The sequence below is a fragment of the Neovison vison genome, chromosome 4 (genome assembly GCF_020171115.1).
Source record: "Neovison vison isolate M4711 chromosome 4, ASM_NN_V1, whole genome shotgun sequence".
NCBI classification, from domain to species: Eukaryota; Metazoa; Chordata; class Mammalia; order Carnivora; family Mustelidae; genus Neogale; species Neogale vison.
This window is the reverse complement of record NC_058094.1, coordinates 84,338,779-84,361,426: the sequence shown is the minus strand read 5'-3', so window position 1 is coordinate 84,361,426 and position 22,648 is coordinate 84,338,779. Positions and strand designations below refer to the sequence as shown.

General features: G+C 35.4%; 1 protein-coding gene across 2 annotated transcripts in view; it reads left to right on the top strand.

Annotated features, from left to right (window-relative positions):
* The window catches only part of SNTG1 (syntrophin gamma 1), a 939,244-nt gene that overhangs the window by 11,023 nt on the left and 905,573 nt on the right, over positions 1–22,648 (top strand). The gene's annotated exons all lie outside the window — the stretch shown is intronic.

Below are 22,648 nucleotides of genomic sequence, written 5' to 3'. Positions count from 1 at the left end.
ATCCAATCTTTAGTTCTCTGAGAAAATATATTGTTATATATATAAAAGCAGTAAAATCATAGAACAATCAATTAAGTGAAGCTTAGAAATCATTTACATTATTTTTATAAGCAAGTAAAGCCCCAACAGGCTAGTTTCTCCTGAATGGAATTAACAAAACTCCAAATGAAATACAGTCTCTTCCTTCAATGTGTAGTCCCAGAATATTTGCATAAGAGCTTCACTTCAGTGTGTGTAGCTGAGCCAAACCACTGAGTTTTTTCAAGTTTATCAAGGACACATACACATTAAGAGATTGAATCCTAGGAGCAAGATGGCACTCAAATAGATAAAAGTTGTAAACATCAATCTGAGACTATATTATAAATATTCTTTACGAACATGGAAGTTGAGTGGTTGGAACAAGGCCGATATGTGCCCCTCCCCCAACACACAAAAAGTTTGGCAACTGATGAATTACTTAGCATTTCTTTTTGTAAAGAATAAAAGCTCTCTGGCTTCTAACAAAGAGTTTGTGAGCTGTATGGCAGTATTTTGAACAAGGAGATCATTTATAAATGCAGTCTTTATATTTAGGAAATGATTACGGGATGCAGCTGCAGTTTTTAATGACTTTTAATAAAGCACATTATAAAGTGAATTAGCAAAAATGTTTAACAGATGATACTGAATCAAGACATTATAGAACATCAGTAGATCTGTATATTAAAGCAATATATGACTTTCCTGTGATACCACTGGTTTGTAATTTTCTGGAATATTTTGTAGGAAAATTCAGGGAAGATTTAAGTTTAATGAATGAGATTAGTGTATCAACAATTCTGCTAAGACAGTAAAAACTTTAGTTGTATGTCTGATTAAGTGAAAAATCTGAAAATTCCTTAAATTTCTACAATATATAGAATAAGATTCATACACGAACACATGAAAATATAATACTTCAACCATTTTAAATTCTTGAGTGTTTCATAAAGGGTGAATGCACTTTGTAGAAAGAAATTATTTGTTAGAAATAATCTGTGTTCAACACTTGTTTTACTGGCATTGTCAAAATTCTAAATTTCAGTGTCAAGTGGTTAGAATATTGATGAATAGAAGCAAGCCTGGCCCATAACTTAGCAGTTTCTGTACAATATTTGTAGGCCACTTCAGTATGCAGAACGATATGATATAAATTCCTTTTAAAGACTAAGCTTGGTCTCTGACTTAAAGAAGTTTAGAGTCTAAAGAGGCAAACAATGGATATCCAGAATCATGAAATCATGTCAAGGTAGAACCTGAAGTGTGCTCAGAGGTTATCAGGTTAGGAAACTGACCTTCAGAAAACTTTTGATATTTGCTAACAAGTTCAAATTAGTTCATAGCTGAGTTGAAATGGAACCATAAATTATGATTTAATCAATCAATGATGATACTCCAAGAACAGTAAAAGAAAGATAAATACTGTTTAATGCCCATCATAGATGCATTTAGGGACAGCAATGCTATATTTGGATAATCTTTTTTTCAACTTCTTATCCAACTTAAATAATTATAAACACAAAAGGATGTTGCAGAGACGGTTTCATGTGAAACCTCTCCCCAGCTTCCCCGCAAGGTAACAGTTTACATACTTAGAAAACAATACCAAAACCAGGAATTCATATTGCCACAATCCTGTCTAACAAATTACAAGTCATCTTTAGTTCATCAGTTTTTATTTCAGCCCATTTGTGTGTGTGTGTATGCAGTATGTGTAGTTTTATGTAATTTATACCACTAGATTTACATAGCCACCCTAACAATCAAGATATAGAACTGTTTCATTCCTGCAAAAGAATTTCCTTGTTTTAACCCTTAATAGTGTGACCCACTCCCACTTGCAACCACTAATCCATTCTCTAGAATTTGCCATTTTTTTCATTTTGAGAATGTAATGTAAGTGTGATCATACAATATATAATCTTTTGAAAATGACATTTGTTTTTCCACTCAGCATAATGCCTTTCAGATCCAATCAATTTGATGCATATGTCAGAAGTTTATCCTTTGAATTGCTGGATAGTATTCCATGGTACAGTTGTACCAGATTGTTGGCCCATCTAGTGGTCAGAGGACACTTGGGTTGTCTTAAATCTAGGGCTACAATGAATAACAGTGTTATGAACCCTCATGTTTATGGAGTTTGTTATATAATAACAGATAATCAGAATGTCTCATTATAAGTATATGGGACACTTAATTAGGATATGTTAATAATACATATTCAGAAGCCAGGTAACATACTGGAGAAAATAAAGAATTTTGAGCAAGTAATACTATTTTAAACTGATGGATGATGGATTTATACCAGTTACTTTTGCTTTATGAGCACTAATTTCTGATATGTATTAGGTATAAAGCAATAATATTTGTCTAAGAATTAATGTAAAAGTTTAAATTATTCAATAACGTTCCCACACAATTACTGATTTCCTAAAAAAATTTTTCATTAATGAAAATTAATTTTCATTATTTGATTTTATAATCTCTCCCACATTCTATAACAAAAAATAAGGATATAGGTATGCAAATTTTAAAAATCTACACATAATACTTACAAATGTAGATTATTTGCAATTTACATTATTTAGAAGTTCAAAAATACATTTACAAAAACTTGATCATATATTGTGCCACATAGTAACCTATGACAAATTTCAAATGTTTAAAATTCTAAGAGCATGGGCTTTAATCAAGACCATTCAATTAAATAAATTAATTTTTAAAATGCTAGAGCTTTTTCAGCAAATTCACATGCCAAAATAAATAAATAAAGAATCTAGACACAAATCTCACACCCTTCTTAAGAAATAACTCAAAATGGAAAATGGACCTAAATGTAAAATGAAAAACTATAAAACAAAAGACAACATAGGAGAAAATCTAGATGATCTTAGGTATGGTGATGACTTTTTAGATACAAAGACACAATTCCTTAGAGAAATAATTGAATAATTGGTAAGTTGGATTTCATCAAAGCTAAAAACGTAGCTCTATGACAGATCATGTCAAGAATGAGAAGACAAACCATGGACTTGGAGAAAATTATTTGTAAAAGACATATTTGGGGGCATGTGGGTGGCTCAGTCATTAAGCTGCTGCCTTCCACTTGGCTCATGATTCTAGGGTCCTGGGATTGAGGGCTGCGTGGGTTCCCTGCTCAGCAGGAAGCCTGCATCTCCCTCTCCCGCTCCCCCTGCTTGTATTCCCTCTTTTGCTATCTTTTTCCATCTCTGAGAAATAAATAAATAAAATCTTTAAAAGACATATTTGATAAAAGACTATTACCCAAAATATATGAAGAACTCTTAAAACTCAACAGTAAAAGAAAGAAATTGGGGGAAGTCAGAGGAGGAGACAAACCATGAGAGACTGTGGACTCTGAGAAACAAACTGAGAGTTTTGGAGGGGAGGCGAGTGGGGTGTTAGGTGAGCCTGGTGGTAGGTATTAAGGAGGGCATGTATTGCATAGAGCACTGGGTGGTGCATAAACAATGAATCTTGGAACACTGAAAAAATAAAACAAAATTTTTAAAAAAAGTTAAAAATGGGCAAAAGACCTAAACAGAAACCGCAGCAGACACTTCACAAAGAAGATATACAGATGGCAAAAAAGCTTATGAATAGATGTTCAACGTCATTTGTAATCAAGGAATTACATATTAACACAACAATGAAATACTACTACACCGCTGTTAGCTGTTAGAAAGGGGAGGTGGAGAACCACGAGAGACTGTGGACTCTGAGAAACAAACTGAGGGTTTTGGAGGGGAGAGAGGTGGGGGGTTTGGAGAGCCTGTGATGGGTATTAAGGAGGGCACATACTGCATGGAGCACTGGGTGTGGTGCATAAACAATAAATCTTGGAACACTGAAAAAAAAAAAAAGAATGTGACTAGGGTGGCCTAAGGTACTTAAAAGTGATGATTGTTATAACAGTTATAGGTTCTAATATAAATAAATAAAAATTATAACATTTATAATGAAAAAAAAAATTGGCCAACATGCGCCTAATGCTGGTGAGGACATGGAGCAAAAGAAACTCTAACTTCGGAAGGAAAGAAAAATAGTACAACCACTTTGGAAGACAGTTTTGCAGTTTCTTACATATCTAAACATAATCTAACCATGCAATCCAGCAACTGTGCTTTTTGGTATTACTCTAATGAATCAAAAACCTATGTCCACACAAAAACCTGTGCAAGGATGTCTATAGCAGCTTTATTCATAATTGCCAAAACTTGGAAGCAATATTGATGTATTGGGTGGATAGGTAGATGGATAAACTGTGGTACATACAGTGGAACATTACTCATTTCTAAAAAGAAGTGAGCTGTTAAGCTATGAAAAGACCCAGTCCCTCCAGTTCCTGGTGCTTTTTGCCTACCACATTTACTCAGAAGTGCTCAAAAATTGCTATTAAATGATTGAATAGTTACCTTTTTAAAGAGGATTAATATTACATATAGTTTTTGCTTTGCTGTTTAACTTCAGTGCTATTCCGTTCACTTTTCTTCTAAACATTTATTTTGAAAAATTTCCATCCTATAAAGAAGGTTGAAAGAATGGTACAATAAACATCTGCAGATCTTTCACAGATTCTTTGTTAGTATAGTCTCTCAGGTCTTTCATTACGGTGTTCAGTGTTCTATTGTTATACATTATTTTTAATGATCTCAAACTAGTCCTTGTTACTGTTTTTTAAAATAATCAGCACTTCTTCAGTTTTACTGACAATTTCTACTTGATATTTCCTTTAGAAAATAGATATGATTTCCAAACATAGTATCTAGCCTTTTAGAGTATATAATTCAATGGTTCTCAGTATATTTACAAGGTTGTGCAGCCCAATTTCAGACTATTTTTAGCACCCCAAAAGAAATTCCGTTAGCAGTCACTCTCCTTTTTCTTTTCTTCTCAGCCCTTAGCATTTTTTAATCTATTTTCTGTCTCTATCTTAGAATAGGTTTCCTTCTGCACATTTCATGTAAATGGAATCATAAAATCTGTGGTCTTTCGTGATTGACTTTTTCAGTTAGAGTAATGTCAAAGTTTATGCATGTTGTAGAATAAATGAATACTCCCTTCATTTTCATGTATGATATTCTATTCTATTTTATGAATATACCACATTTTGTTTATCTGTTTATCAGCTGATGTGCATTTTGGTGTTTATACTATTTTTTTGTTAAGATTTTTATTTATTTACTTGAGAGATAGAGACAGCGATAGCAATAGGGAGGAGAGGAGGAAGCAGGCTCCCTGCTGAACAGGGAACCCATGGGGGGCTCGGTCCCTGGACCCTGGGACCATGACCTGAGCAGAAGGCAGATGCTTAACCAACTGAGCCACTCGGGCGTCTTAGTGTTTCCACTTTCCTGACCGTTTTGAATAGTCATTAATATTAACATTCATCTACAGGTTTCTTTGTGAAAACACATTTTCAGTTTTCTTGGGTATATACCTTGGAGTGAAATTGCTTGGTCATATGGTTAATAATTTGATTAACTACAAAAGTGTTTTCCAAAGTAACTGCACCATTTCACATTCCCAGCAATAATGTGTGAAGGTTCCAACTTCTCTACATCTTTACCAACACATGTCATATCTGCTTTTTGATTATAGCCATCTGAGTGGGTGTAAAGTGGTATCTCCTTGTTTTGATTTGCATTTACCTGATGATTAGTGATGTTCAGCATTGTTTCATGTGATTATTGGTTTATCTATATATCTTGCTCAGAGGAATGTCTATACAAATGCTTTGCCTGGTTTTTAAGTGGGGTGTTTGTCTTTTTGATAATGCCTTGTAAATGTTCTTTTTATTTTCTGGGTATTCCAAATGTATTAGATAAATGATTTCAAAATATTTTCTCCAGTTCTATAGAGTGTTTTTGGTTTTTTTTTTTGTTGTTGTTGTTTTTTTTACTTTGTCAGTAATGTTCTTTAAAGCACAAAAGATTTCGACTTTGATAAATTCCAATTTATTACAAACTTTGCCTGTAATGATTGATTGATTGATTGATTGATTTTTGCTATAAGTAAGGAACCACTGACTAATTTAAGATAAGATTTTCCTCTGTGTTTTTCTCCAAGACGTTTACAGTTTTAGCTCTTACATTTAGATATTTGATCCATTATGTGCTATGTTGTAGGGGCCAATTTATTTTTTTCCTTTTCTTTTCTTTCTTTTTTTTTTTTTTTTGCGTGTGTATATCCAGGTATCTCAACACCATTTTTTGGAAAAGACCATTTTTGTCCTTGAATGATCTTGGTACTTTGTTGTAAATCAGTTAGCCACAGATGCAAGGGTTTATTTTTGGATTCTTATTTTTTTTCATTGATCTAGATGTCTAATCTCATTCCTTTACCAGTCTTGTCATTGTGCTTTTATACTAAGTTTCTAAAATAGGTGAACCCATTCACTTTTATCCCTCCTTGCTTGATGCCCTTTCATTTACATGATGGCTACTTATTTGTAACTTCCTAAACTCATTTTTATAAGGTTTGAAAAGGATACTAATATACATTATATCATCCTTGTTTAGCTTAGTATTGGGGAAAGAGAAGAGGAATAAGCATGAAGGAATAAATAAATACATAAAAATGTATATCCAAAATATTTACTTTTTTTGAGATTCAGTAAGTTTATAATGGAAGTCAAATATGCTTAGACACAGAAATAAATGGTACAGTCTCTGAGACTACTATGTGCATGAGAAAGTCTCATGTAGTGAGTGGTCTGAGGCTGCCATCCATATCCTTAACCTAAATTTGACTCTAGTTCTTGTCATGGATAATTTCAGCATGGATATCTTCTCTGGTTGTGAACACTTCTCCTTGCAAAAAAATACCTCTTCTTCTCATGGCTATCTTTCCTAGTCATGTATTCCTTTGTGCCTTTATATAAATATAATAATACATGTTATATGTGTGTATATTATATATATTGCATTTTTATAAAACTGATGTGACATAAAATGATATAAATTATAACATGCATTATATACCATATGTGTGTATATCACCATATGATGCATATGTTATATACATATGCATGTTATATATAACATTATGTGTGGGTTGTATGTATGTAATATACAATATGAATATATAATATATATATGATATATAATATGTATATATTAAAGAACACATATATTTATATATACAAACATATATTATATATAAAATATGTTGTATGTAATATACATGTACATATTATATATGTTGTAGATATACATATATTAAATATGTACCTAAACTGTATATGTTCTTTGTCATATTTCCATGTAGACCTTCTTTGAGGGAAAGCATGATGGAGTGGTATTTGCAAACTAGACAATTTGTGGGGGTCTGAACCACATTCCACTTGAATATTAAACTACTAATTCAAAGAGGAAATGCTGTGATTGAGAAAGGAAAGATTACTGTTTGGGAGGGAGAGACTTCAGGGCTAAACTATTCACTGGACAATATTCCTCTGGAGGGTGTGTATCTTATGATATTTTTTCTGTCTGAAAGTAAAGTGAGTGCAAAGTAAACCCCAAAATAATTGTCAATGCCATGGTTATCTATAGTTCAATGATATTTTATAAAAATTTCAGGTGCAAAAAATCTGTTTGTATGTGCGTATAAGAATATCTTTTTGAACAGGTAAATAAGTTGATTTAAAGTATAATTTCCTGGGGTAATATGAGTTACAGTATGAAGTGCCTAATCAAATAGTTGAAACAAGTTTATGCATGTGTGTTATAAATAGATCTTTGACAGGATTAGATAAGAAGCCTGGAGACAAATGCAGGAATAAAGAAATTGTTTCTCTTTGAACTTGTGGAGAAAAAGTCTTAAATATGGTTTTACAAGTCATTATTATGTATCTCTGTGAGAAGGCCTGAGAAATCAATGCCAATACTGATTTAACGCAAGGAATTTCAATCCGTCCAATACCATAAAGATTGAGGAAAGCAAACAAAGTTGTCTAGATTACCAGTTAATAAGACTGACCAAGCAATTTTTGGAAGATTTAAATTATGAATAGACCCTACTCTAGACTTTCTAAATCTTAATCTTAACTCCATAATGAGAGAGTAGCAAAAAAGTGTATATATTATAGCTCTCCTGGATATTCTGATGTCTTCTGAGAATAAATGTTTGTAGAACACCTGATGAAATGAGGAATTAGAAGCATATCATGGGTCACCCCCATACTATTTCCCTTATTAAGGGCCCTCAAGGCCATAATTCACAGGCAGAGATGCTCTGGAGGATTTTGCATGTGGGAAATGCTGGACCACTGGAATAAGTGGGTTTATTTGAGGAAGAGGAGCTGAGACAAGAAAGAATCCCTGAAGCAGAGAAGGTGGCCCTGTTTAAACACATGCTGGTTCTCACCTTCCCAGTCCAGCTCAAGAGAGATGCCAAGGCATTGAACCAAGGTTTGCAGCACCGAGATTGGTGTGTTTGTTGCTTGTGACCTCTCTTTGTACACTTGGCAGCATTCTTTGTTCTCAGCCTGCATCTCTGACCCAAAGGGTGCAAGCTAGAATCCTGATACCCTGGACGTTGCAAAACCGAAAATTATAATTCATCAGCGAGCCTGGCACATGTGCTCATTTTGGTTTTTAATTTTTATTTGCATCTTAATTCTCCGTTCACTTTCTCTACTGGACTATGAGACTTGATCATGTTTTGTTTCTGTTTTTAAGTTCCCTGTCATAATATCTGTGATCTTTCAATGGCCGTGGACACCAATGCTTTGGCATCTCAGTTTAAAGGAACTAATCGATAATATGAACCCAATGAAAACCAGTTAAAGTTGAAATTAAAAAATGTTCATGACCACTGAATAAAATCCTAATGGGATGGATCCTGTGGACTTAGTTGGCAAGAGTTGAGTTTCCAAAATGCAAAGCCATTTGCAAACTAATAGATATAATTTAAAAGGTTTAGTACATGAGTAAGAATCATTAGCAGAGTTGGCCAAAATTATGTCAGCTAAATTAATACCTTTTAAAAATAAATTTAAAAATTGATTTGGACAAAAGGAACATTTTTCTTTTATTTTTTATGTGTGGCTCCAATAATTATGTGCCTTGACAATTCAGTGTGCTTAAAATTTCAAATCTACTTTTGCTCTGATTTCCCTATTTATTTATTAGTATGAGTTGATTTCATTGTGATCTCAATATTCTTTTGAGACTTACTATGGAACTTGCAGTTTTGGAGACTTGTATAAGTATCATTCACATGTTTGGTAATTAAAACATAATTGTCAAATTGGTTCAAGTAAAGTGTTGAGTATCTTGATTGTGGTAATAGTTTTAAATTATACACTTTAAATATGTGCAGTTTGTTATATGCCAGTTATTCTCACACTGCTAAAAGAATTTCATTTAATCTATTTCTTTGTACCTTTTAAGGTGGCTGTTAGATAATTTAAAATGACCTATGTGGCTCACATTACATCTCTATCAGAAAGTGATGATCTAGCCCTAACTACCATTTCACGGGAAATACAGGGAACAAAAAAGTCTTTTATACAACACCACTGGGATTCGATCAGCTATATCCAGAGTGGAGAATGTGTAGCACAAATGACCAGGCCTTTTCAACTAATATATGGCAAAACAAATCATAGCTAAAAATGGGACTTATGAAAAATAAGACAAAGGCAAAATGTGACTTTTTTTAGAGCTTTATTTTACATTTCTCTTTAAAGAGTTGTTCAGTTCGCTTAAACAGTGTGTTTTCTCTCTCCCTCTTTCTTTTACTACCTCCCTCTCTTGTTTTAGGGCTGTTCTGTTTGTGAAATATTGCTCCAACCAGATCCACAGGCTGGTAGTTTTGGCATAGTCATTGACTTTGTCTCTACTTCCTTTTTCATACCCCATCAATAATCAGTCTTAAATTCTGCTCTGTGTTTGTCTTTGAATTTGGCTTCTCCTCTCCATGTCTATGCTAGCAGTGTCCTAACTGGTCTTAACAACTCCTTTCAAACCCATATCACTCTCAGATTTATTTCTAAAACACAAATCCTAATCTTTCCATGACCTGGATCCTTACCCTCACTGATTGCAGACAGCTGACATGTCATAATTTTCAAAGCTGTTTACAAGCTGAACCCACTTGTCTCTCTAATCTCGTGTTTAGTCATGTCCCGTGATACTTTCCAAATGACAGTATGAGCTGAGTATGTACTAAGTACTTTGCCTGCCATATCAAATTTAATCTGTACCAGAATCCTAGAAGGTAGATAACAATCATAATCTCTGTTTTATAGAGGAAGAGACATGGTGCATGTTGATTAAATTGGATACTCAAGATGAAAACCATGGCATTATTGTCAAAAGACAGCTTAACTACTGTCCTGTTCTGCCACTGCCTACCTAACATCGAGTGGAATTCTTCCCTCCCCCAAATCCACAGCCTGTTCTCTCCCTCTTCCTTTCTTCCATTATTTTTTTTGGACTTTATGAACAGAAGTTAAGTTTATTATACCATTTACTACCAGTGAATTCCTCAGCAGGAAATATCCATCACTGAAAGTAGATAATCTGAAGGGAACTTAATAAACGGATTATTTCCACAGTGTGGGAAGGATGCAGGGAAACATCATGAGCCTGCATGCAGTATACCATTGGGTGCTGTCTGAAACAGCAAAGGACAGAGGACAGGAGCACTCATTTGGTCTCAGAGAAGGTGAGTGTGTGGACAGAGGTGACTACCAGGATCTGTGTTTTCCTGAAGAGGGACTTTGCCAACTCAAGGACTTTGCCAACTCAGGGACTTCATAGGCAGCTGACTTGGGGACAAACACCCCGAGCTCTCTTTCTCCACTCTCCCGTCTCCTGTTGGTGCCTCTCATTGACTTCATTTAAGCAGAAGTCAGAGGCAAGGAAGCCACTTGATATAATCCGCTCAGCTCAGGCTCCTGTGGCACAGAGGTGAGTGGAGAATATGTATGAAGGTTTTTTAAAAGACAAAAATATCACTATAAAATAGGTAACACATTTTGTATGTTATAAATTCATACAAACAGTATTGTGCTACAGACTTGTTATGCTTATCACCCTTTTTTCTTCCAGCAATATGTTTGTGAAGGTACCACCATGGTATTTATATAGATATAGTTCAGTACTCCCAGGTACCACATAGTATTCCATACTAGAGATCTAACATTTTTTACCTACTTATCTCCTGGAGATGGACCCACAGATTGCTTTCAGGGACAAGATACTACATGGGATAGTATAATAAAGTCCTCACACATGTCTCTTATTGACTTAATGAGTTTTCTGAGTAGAAGGTTTTCACAATTTGAATTCCATTAAGTACTGCCCGACTGTTCTCCAAACTGTCTATTTGAATTTATACTTTCTTCACCAGTGCATGAAGATTTCCATTTTCTCACATTCTGGATAACTTTTGGCATACTCCATTCTTTAAATTTGCCATTCTGTTGGGTGAAAATTAATATGTTGACATTTGAATTTGCATTTCTATCTATATGAGTAAATGTTAGAATCTTTGCAAATTATTTTCAACCATTACGATCCCGTCTGTAAATTGTCTTTTTATGGTCAGATGTCAGTAAGTAGTTTAAATGAATGACAAAGCACTGAAGCATGTGGTTTTATTACAGCTTTTTGAAAGTCCCTTACTCTTGACCACTTAGTAGACACAGATAAACACTCATTTAATATAGAGCAGTGTACTGTACTTACTTTTTGTATGTAGAATTCCTGCCATATGTCTTTTGAGTTGGCTCTGACTCTTCCGTCAGTCAATAAGGCTTTTAAAGTAACCAGACTGAACAACTTGTTCTCTAACTCCTTAGTACATTCTATACTTATGGATTCTTTTTTTAGAAAGGCCCACCTTTAGAACCTCTGTTCTCCCAGACAGCACTGAATGTTAGAAGAAATTCTAAACATGGGGCTTCTTGGGAAGACAGCAGATTCTGAAAAGATCTAGAATCCTCCTCCCCAACTTTTATTATAAAAAAGAAAAAAGAGGAACAACAAAATTCACTTTATAAAGTGAAATAAGCTAAAATGTGAAGGCCTTATAAAGCATAGTAAATTATACACTAGAGGGTATTTGAATGTGAGGTAGTATGAGGTAAATTCTAGGCTCTTGGCATTCTACTTGTTCAGGATTTGGTCTGTATAATCTGAATTCCCTGGAATTTGAGGTGCTGGGATTGAGCCAGCTCACTACAGAGAAATGTTGCATTGAATCCTGGAGGAGGAGCCAGGGCACAAACCAAATGCTCTGAAAGACCTCAGAAACTGGGCCTGGAGACAGTGAGCTCAGCAGTCCTCAACAAATACATTAAATAGGAGTGAGCAAAAATGTCTTAAAAGGCAGAGAATCCCACACCAGAGACTGTTACATAATAGTATATCTGAGGAAAGCCTGTGCCCACTCAGAGGGTAGGTGACAGTTGGTTAATTTAGGAAAAAAAGTTGATTTACCTGGACAATACTTTCTAAGTAGAAGCAGGCATAGCTGATCTAATCATAACAGATCTATCCTTATCTGTTAATATTCTTAATTTAAAAAATATAAATTTTTAATTGAAATATAGTTGGCATATAATGTTATAGTAGTTTCAGGTATACAACGTAGTGATTTGACTGTTATATATGTTAGGAAATATTCACTGTGCTAAGTGTGTTACCCTCTGTCAGCATACAAAATTACTACAATATTATTGAGTATTCCCTATGCTGTACTTTTCATCCTCATGACTTACTTCTTTTATAACTGGAATTTTGCATCTTTTAATCCTCTTCACCTATTTTTGCCTGTCCCCCAACATCCTGCCCTCTGGCAGCCACCAGTTCATTCTGTGTACCTATGAGCCTATTTATTTTTTTTATTTTTTTGCTACTTATCTTTCCCTGACTTGTTTCACTTCATATAGGACCCTCTAGGCCCATCCACATTGTCACAAATGGCAAGATTTCATTCTTTTTTAAGGTCTCATATTTTATCTCTTCACTTGATTATGTATAATATTCAATTTATATGGCTAAATCATTGGTTGTGATTCCAGAATTACCAAGGAAACTTTTCTAACATTTGAGCTCTTCTTAAATTTGCTCGATGAGAGACACTATGTACAACAGACAACATTTCTGTACATTCCCTTTCCTCAAGGGACCTATTATAAATATATATTGAGGGCCTGTTATGTTCCCAATATTGTGCCAGGGACAGAGGATACAAAACAGTTATGGCCCTGCCCTCATGGAGTTTATAATCTGGTGAGGGAGAGAAATATTAGACATATAATCATACAAGTGAAAATGTAAGTTGTGAGTGAATATGTGAGGGAGAAATGCAGGATGCTACCACGGTGAATGTCCTAGCCTAAGGTGTCAGGAATGACTACCTTGAGGAATTGATCTTTGGACTGATATTCTAAATTTAATAAACTTTATTGATAAAATCGAGGTAACTTTAATGGGACAATATTTAGTGCACTTTGGAACCACCTTGTAGATTTAGAGTAGAACATTAAATAGACTGAATTCGCCAATAAAATATGTGTCTATATAGAGTGTATCTGAGTGGACAACTGTCATTCCAAGAGAAAAACTCTGCAAGCCCATATCCTTTTGCATTCAAAATATGAAAGATGTAAATAATAATAATAAAATAAAAAGGTAGCTAGGTTCCTGGGTAATGTCAAAGGACACTATCCTTTGATCTTTCACCCACTTTCCATCTGAGAGGTGCAAAAACATAGGCTCCTTGCTTTTTCTTTTGAGGCAACTTAATGTCATCTAGCAGGTTAAATGACTTTCTTATACTGTAACAGGGCCTCTCTTCACAGAGAAAGTCATCTTTATAGCTCCCCTTTACCTCCCAGAAGTTATAAGATGGAGCTTATAATAACCCTACTTATAATTGATATTACTAGCAACAGCTTGATGTTGCTTCTTACCTTAATTCTGACTTCCACATTGAAACTCATTAAACAATAATTATATTAAAACACTGAAGACATTTTTAATAAAAAGTAGCATTTAAGGTCAGTCATGGAGGTCTTTGCATATCCTTAAAATTAACGAGGGGCACAGCTGACAGCCCAAATTAGCACCTTGGGCTTGGAATGTCCGACCCTGCCCTGTGCACTGATTTACTTTATGCACCTGGCAAGCATTCCCAGGAGGGAATCTGTGCTGTGCTTTGCTAGTGGATACCATGAACTCTATAATAAAGTTTGTAATGAAAGTGTAGGAAGTTTTGGGGATAGAGGCTGGATATTCCTACTAATCTATTTCAGTATGCCTGAAATTATATGTGGTTCTTTTCTTCCAGATGCAACTCTGCCTTGGTTTACCATTTTATATTTATTTACTTATTTTTGGAGTAGTAAGTTTTTATGAGTCTGAGAAACCTACTGAGAGCACATACTAGGATAAAAGATACGAGAAATGTTTAGAATCAGAAGTCCTATCTTTGCCATCAAGAGGCTTAAAATCTAGTGGGATATGTGAGAATGGATACAAATGATTACAGATCAATATAGACCAATAAGACAAAGGGGGGATATGTATACTAAACATAGACTAGGCTACATCTGTCTGCCTTTCTAGTTAGACAGTGATATGAAGGAGTAAAGGAGGCATTCTAAACTTTGACCAAATAATCTGGTAAGAACTTTTCTTAATAGATGCTGTATTTGGCATGAGGGAATCCTACCCAAGACTGGGGAAAAGAAAAAATGAACTAATCATGATCATAGCTCTAAGCTTGCAGATCACTTTGTAGCCTAGAAAAATCTTACATACATTTCTTTTTTAAAAATAAGCTTTATTTTTTAGAATAGCTTTAAACATACAGAAAAGGTACAGGGAGAGTACAGAGAGTTCCCATATACTTCATACCAAGTTTTCCCCTTCATTAGCATTATGGCATATTTGTTACAATTAATGAACCGATATTAACACACTATTTTTCACTTAAGTCTACAGTTTGTTTGGGTTTCCTGTAGCTTTCATCTGCTGTTCTATAAAGGATCCTACCCAGGATACCACACACATTACATTTAGCCATTATGTTTCTTCGGGTTTCTCTTGACTGTGGTAATTTCTCAGACTCTCTTGTTTCTTGATGCCCTTGACAGTTTTGAGGCATACTGGTCAGGTGTAGTATAGGATGTCCCTCTATTGGGGTCTGTCTGATGTTTCTCCCTAGGATTAAATTGGCGTGATGGGTTTTAAAGAAAAAGATTGTGGGGGTAAGCTGTCATCTTCACCAAATCATGCCAATATGCCTAAGATCAACAACAGCTTATTACTGTTGATGTTGACCTTGGTCACCTGGCTCAGGTGGTGTTTGTCAGGTTTCTCCCCATACAGCTACTTCTCTACCTGCCCCTTTCCATCTTATACTCTTAGAAGGAATTCACTACAGGGAGTTGGGTTCCACGTCCTTGAAGGAAGACTATCGATAAAAATTATTTGAAATTCTTCTTCATGAGTGGTTTTCTCTTCTCCTCCTTGTTTAGTTATTTAATCACTGATTATATTAGTATGGACTCATGGATGTTTATTTCATACTTTATTTATAGTGCAGCACCCATTATTTTTTGGTTCAGTAAGTTTCTCTTAAAAATATTTAATATTCGGTTCCATCCATTAGGCAGTAAGTGAAAGGTTGGGTCAGAGAGGTTAAGTGACTTGCAGAAAGATGTGCATTCAGAACTGCACCCAATTATGCAACTCATAGGCATTGCTCATTGTTTGGCAACAGGAAACCTCCGAAGTAGTGGTGAAATTGGACAATAAAGGAAAAATTGCAGGACTGGGTATTGTAGGATGAAGATGAAATGTATATTAAGCACCAATTATATGTGCTGACATTTTAGGATAACTTTAAGGTCTTCAGACCTCTGAAACTGTTTTAATTTTCCTGAAATACATAAAGAAGAACAGGATGACCTATTAAGGCTGGGAATTATAGTGAAGCAATTTAGGTTGGAAGCTACGGTAGCATCTCCCTCTCTGAAGGCCTGAGCCAACACTGCAGCATTTTGGAATGATTACTATTTTGTCCAATCTATAAAATTATTATTTCTGCCCCTTTGGCCCTATAATCCATGTTTTTAAAATTTCACTCTGAGCCCCACAGTAAATAATACTTCGTGTATTAGGCATTTAATATATAATAATTTAAAAATTATCTTCCTAAATGTCCTTATCCAAAGTAGTGCTAGTTAATCTATCCTTATTTTATGCATCCCTTGATTCTGTATAATACTGTCCTGGTGCCAGATCTTTGTAAGTTTTGAATTCTGACTCACATTTCAAAACTGTTTCTTTAGGAAGAGAAAAAAATACTCCTAAGATGGCTAAACATGTATGTATCAGCTGTCTTTGGACTGTGAGTTTTTAATTATATTTTAAGAAATACGGTATTGACTATTATACCTTTTATTCTATAAATCCCTAGACGCTATGTTAGGAAGAAGTATTTGGAGAAAAGAAATTGTGTCAATTTCAGAACATATTCTTAATTATGGAATCTGAAAATTAGCTAATGTTTCTTATTGTACTTGGCATAAAGTCCCCCCATTAAAATAATTAATTATGTAGTTTGCTCTTGCAGTGTGATGAACCGACTATTCTGAGTAGATACCTAATAATTATGTATTTAGTACCCTACTTAGGATGACATCCATTTTTCCATCTGTAGTATTTCAATTTATAATGTTCAAAACAATGTTAGAAGTTTGATAAGTTAACTTTGATACTAATACACACACACACACACACACACTCATAGATTGACAAAATCTGGGGTGAAGAGACTGTCCTCCTCTGAATGTGGAAGTCTCTGGTGCATTGTCCCTGGTCCATCAGCATTTCATCTGTGCTCTGCTGGAGCACCTCTCATGGTAGAAACATTTGATTTTTAGAAGCAGCCTATTCCAGTATTTGGGAAGCTGTAAATGGTTAGAAAGCCAGTGTCTGTATCAATTTAGTCTTTTCCCACTTATCTTCTGTTAATTAACTATTGCCCCAAGAACTCTGCATTATGGAGACAGTGACTTGCAATTATCTTACAACGACAAACCATTATTTTTACATTTATGTTCTGCTGATGAACCATATTCACCCTATCTGTGCTGGGCTGAGCCTTGCTCCAGACTCACTTTAGGTTAGGTCTGTTTCTCACCCGTGCCTCCTGGGACAGACGGGACAGCATCTGTCAGGCTCATGTTCTCGTGATGGCTGGAGCATGACAAACAAGCCAAAGAACGCAGGCATGTTTAAGGTCTCTGCTTGCATCAGCTCACCAAATGTCCATTGTGAAAGCATATCATATGGCCCAGCTAAGCATGAGTGGAGCAAGGATGGACACTCTGTACACAGGGGAGCAGGAGGGTGGGAACATTTGCTGGACAATAATTCAAAATATCATGCCTCTTAAATCTGCATGAAAGCAGGTAATGCTAAGCATCCCCTCATATTGCAAATGAAGTAACTGAGAATCAGAAAGATTAAATATCTTGCCTCGGGTTACATTGAGTGCAAAAGCTAGGAAGCTAACTGAGGTCTGAGTCCAAAGCTGCTTTTCTTTGGACTTTGTGCTTTTCATTGTGCCCACTATCTCACCCTGGTCCAGTATCTTTCTCTCTATTTACACACATTAATGCTGGGAGACAATGTCATGCTTCACTAAAGATTTCTCTTTTCCAGCTTTAGTATTCTACATTCAGCATCCTTTGATTTTCCAGGTGAACTCAGGCTCCTACCATATATAATAACCATTATCTTCTACTCGCAAGCATATTAAACTCTATTAATTCAATTAGACAAAATACTGAGAATAACTTCAAAGATATAATAATTCAGTGTACGTTTTGACCAGTTTAGGCTTCGGTAAGATTCTAAAAATGACATTTTGAAAACTCTGGGAGATGTGTATGGTGGAGAAATATGCATACTTCTATCAAGAGCATCAGTTCTTTCTAAATTTTACTTGGCTTCATGGGGCACCTGGGTGGCTCAGTTGGTTAAGCCTCTGCTTTCAGCTCAGGTCATGATCTGATCCCGGGGTCCTGAGTTCAAGCCCTGATCCCTGCTCCAGGCTTCCTGCTCCGTGGGGAGTTTGCTTCTTCCTCTCCCTCTGCTCCTCGGCCTCCCTCATGCTCTCTCTCAGTCTCTTGCATGTAGGCTGTCTTTCAAATAAACAAAATCTTAAAAAAGTAAATTTTACTTGAATTCTTAAAAATTTTAAGTATTTAAAAAGTACTGATTCTATTTATTTCATTATAAATTTTTTTTTTAAAGATTTTATTTATTTATTTGACAGAGAGAAATCACAAGTAGATGGAGAGGCAGGCAGAGAGAGAGAGGGAAGCAGGCTCCCTGCTGAGCAGAGAGCCCGATGCGGGACTCGATCCCAGGACCCTGAGATCATGACCTGAGCCGAAGGCAGCGGCTTAACCACTGAGCCACCCAGGCGCCCCCATTATAAAATTTATTTTTAAAGTTTTATTTTAATTCCAGTTAACATAGTGTTATATTAGTTTCAGGTGTACAATATAGGGATTCAACACTTCCATACAATACCAGGTTCTCATCACAAATGCCTCCTTAATTCCCATCACCTGTTTAACCCATCTCATCGCTCCTCCCCACTCTGGTGATCATCAGGTTTTTTCTCTATTAATGGTCTGTTTCTTAATTTGTCTCTCTCTCTCTCTTCCATTTGCTCATTTGTTTTATCGTTTTTAAATCTACATAATAGTGAAATTATATGGTATTTTTCTTTAAAGGACTTATTTCACTTAACATTATACTCTTCAGATCCATCCATGTCATTGCAAATAGCAAGATGCCATTCTTCTTCTGATTAAATACTATTCCATTGTGTGTGTGTGTGTGTGTGTGTGTGTGTGTGTGTCCCTTTTTCTTTATCTGTTCACCAATCAGGGGACACTTGGGCTATGTCTCTATCTTGGCATTGTTAAGTAATGCTGCCATAAACATTGGGATACATGTATCCCTTTGAATTATTGTTCTTGTATTCTATGGGTAAAACCCAGTAGTGCAATTGCTGGATCATAGTTTTAACTTTGAGGAATCTCCATACTGTTTTCCACAGTGGCTGACCAGTTTGCATTCCTACCAACAGTGCCCTAGTGTTCCTTTTTCTCCACATCCTAGCCAACATGTGTTGTCTCTTATATAGTTGATTTTAGCCACTCTGACAGGTGCAAGGTGATCTCTCATTGTTTTGATCTGAATTTCCCTGATGGCAAGTGCTGGTGAGAAGCTTTTCATGTGTTTGTTGGCTATCTGGATGTTTTGTTTTTGTTTCTTTTTTTGATCTGGATGTCTTCTTTAGAGAAATGATTGTTCATATCTTCTGCCCATTTTTTAATTGGGTTATTTGTTTTTTTGGTGTTGAGATTTTTAAGTACTTGATATATTTTGGATGCTAATCCTTTATTAGATATGTCATCTGCAAATATCTTTTCTCATTCCATAGATTGCCTTTTAGTTTTGTTGATTGTTCCCTTCACTGTGCAGAAGCTAAAACATTCTAGTTTTAAAGTGGTGGTGGTAACTTTTAGGGGTGTTAGTGGATTTCTTCCTTTTAGTGTTTTTAGTGGTTTCAGAATTTTTTTTCTTTCTTTTTATTTATGAAATAGAAGACAATATTTCTTTTTGTCTTTCCTTTTTCTTTTTTTTTTTAAGACTATTCTTTTGACAGAGGGGGAGAGATAGTGAGAAAGAGATAGAGAGAGAATGAGAACAAGCAGGGGGAGCAGCAGGCAGAGGAAAAGGAGAAGCAGGCTCTCTGCTTAGCAAGGAGCCCAATGCCGGCCTCGATCCCAGGATCCTGGGATCATGACCTGAGCAGAAGGCAGACCCTTAACCAACTGACACACCCAGGTGCCCCAAAAGACAGTATTTCTGATTTGGAAAAGAAAGAAATTGCCTTAGTACTTTAAGTCTCACAATGTTTTCACGCAGTCAAATTGGACCTTTTGGTATAATCTGAATTTGGTCAGTGTTACGAAAATCAACCATTACATGACACAAGTCCTCTTTATTGGGACCAGACCTAAATCATGAAAAGGATATCTTTTATCTCTGTTAAATAATCTTAAGAGATGTAACCTTTAGTTGGATTCAAATTCATATTAATTGCATACCATTTTATTTCTTCTTAAAATGAGTATGTTTATAAATATTCATATTTTCAATTTTTTATTAATATAGTCAACATTCATGTTTATCCCATCTACTAAAACTAAGTCCTCCTTAATCTTACAAGAGATTAAAGAAGAGTAAAGATATGTCTGTCCTCAAAACAGCTACAGGTTATCCTCATTGGTAAGATAATTCTGACAGGTGAAGTTGCAGAGAAAATTACAAAGATGTAAGGAAAAGGACCTGGGCATGGATTTGCCAGAGCACCCTAACTGTGTGACCCTAGAAAAGGCACCTTTCTCATTGAATTTTACTTTCTTTATTTGGAAAAAAATATAATTCTAGAAAACCTTTTAAGATTTTCTAGAAATAACATAAATTAATGAATTAAACATCTATACAAATATCTGTCTTATGAATGGTCAGTAAGTATTAGCTTTTTTTCTATAAGCAGCATAACTTATATGTCTTCTGAAATAAAAAGCTATGGAATGATCATTAAAAGTATTCACTTATTATGAAGGGCTCGATCTTTCTTAGCACATCCTTACATTCTTTTTTTTTAAAGATTTTATTTTATCTTACTTTTAAGGTTTTATTTATTCATTTGAGAGAGGGAGAGAGAGGGCACACATGAGCAGGGGGAGGGGCAGAAGAAGAGAGAGAGAAGCAGACTCCTGCTAGGCTAGGAGGAGCCCATGGGTTTCAATCCCAAGACCTAAACTGGGACGCTTAACTGACTGAGACACCGAGGCACCCCAGCACATCCTTACCTTCTTGATATTTACATAAAAAAGAAGTTCTTTAAAATTCACTCTAAGTATAAATATAACTGTATGAGTTCTTGGATTCATACCTTAAATAAGTTGGCATGAAAAAATAGCTACACTTGTGCTGTCTATTTTAGTGATCACAAACTTTTCTTTTACAATATTCTATAGAATATGACAATTCAGAAAGAAATGGCATTGGGATATTTAATCTTATTATACATTTTAAAAATTGCAAATAAAAAATAAAAATAAGTGTTTCCCAAATATCCATTTTATCTCTTTAAAGTATTTTGTATGTTAGAAAAAGGCTTCTTAGAATCCTAAAATGATTACTGGAAAAAAAGCTAATTCATTGATTTGACAAAAACAAAACAAAACCAAAATCAAAAACAAATAACAAAAAAACCTCAGTGGAAGCATATGTAAGCAATTAAACCAGGGAATAGAAGAAATATCATGAGGGACATCTGGGTGGCTCAGTCAGTTAAGTGTCTGCGTTTAGCTGAGGTTATGGTCCCAGGGTTCTGGGATTGAGTCCTGCATCAGGCTCCTTGCTTGGCGGGGAGCCTGCTTCCTTCTCTGCCTGCTATTCCTCTGGCCTGCTGCTCCCCTGCATGTGCTTGCTTGCTCTCTCTCTCTGACAAAATAAATTAATAAATAAAATATTTTAAAAAAAAAAAGATAATTTTTTATTTTTTTTAAAGATTTTATTTATTTATTAGACAGAGATCACAAGTAGGCAGAGAGGCAGAGAGAGAGGAGGAAGCAGGCTCCCTGCAGAGCAGAGAGCCGGATGCGGGGCTCGATCCCAGGACCCTGGGATCATGACCTGAGCCGAAGGCAGAGGCTTTAACCCACTGAGCCACCCAGGCGCCCCCAAAAAAGATAATTTTTTAAAATTTTAGACCAAAAGTCAGATATCTCATTCCAAAATCCGCATGTGCAATTTATTAGTCATATATCATTTTATAAGCTATTTGGTCCTTTGGATATTCAATTTCTTAATCTGTTAAGTAAAAATGACATTTCCGATGCTAACCATACAAGGTCTTTGTAAATTTTAGATGCAAGAAGGCATGTGAAACCACTTAGCAAACCAGAGTACTATATTGGTGAAGGCATTGTTTTCACCATCATCATTTTATCAGGGTAGTAAGTAAATCAAGAGGTTTGCTCCCTGCATTCACTGATAAATACATACAAATTATAAATTGTGCCTTCCAGGAAGGATGTTTCTTCTTACAACTTAAATATATTTTAATCTCCTGTAGATGTTGTCTGTGTCAATGAATATATTTGCATTTTCTAACTGACATAAACTGTGAAAATGGGTAACAAGATGTATATTGCTAGAAGACTTCTAATCCCCATAGAATGTTAACTCAGGAGTTGATTCTATGTGATCATAATGACCATCTTCTAACTTCTTCAGAGACCAGGTCATTGGAGCTTGGGATTTTTTTTTTTAAAGATTTTATTTATTTATTTGACAGAGAGAGATCACAAGTAGGCAGAGAGGCAGGCAGAGAGAGAGAAGAGGAAGCAGGCTCCCTGCTGAGCAGAGAGCCTGATGTGGGACTCAATCTCGGGACCCTGAGATCATGACCTGAGCCGAAGGCAGCAGCTTAACCCACTGAGCCACCCAGGCGCCCCCGGAGCTTAGGATTTTAA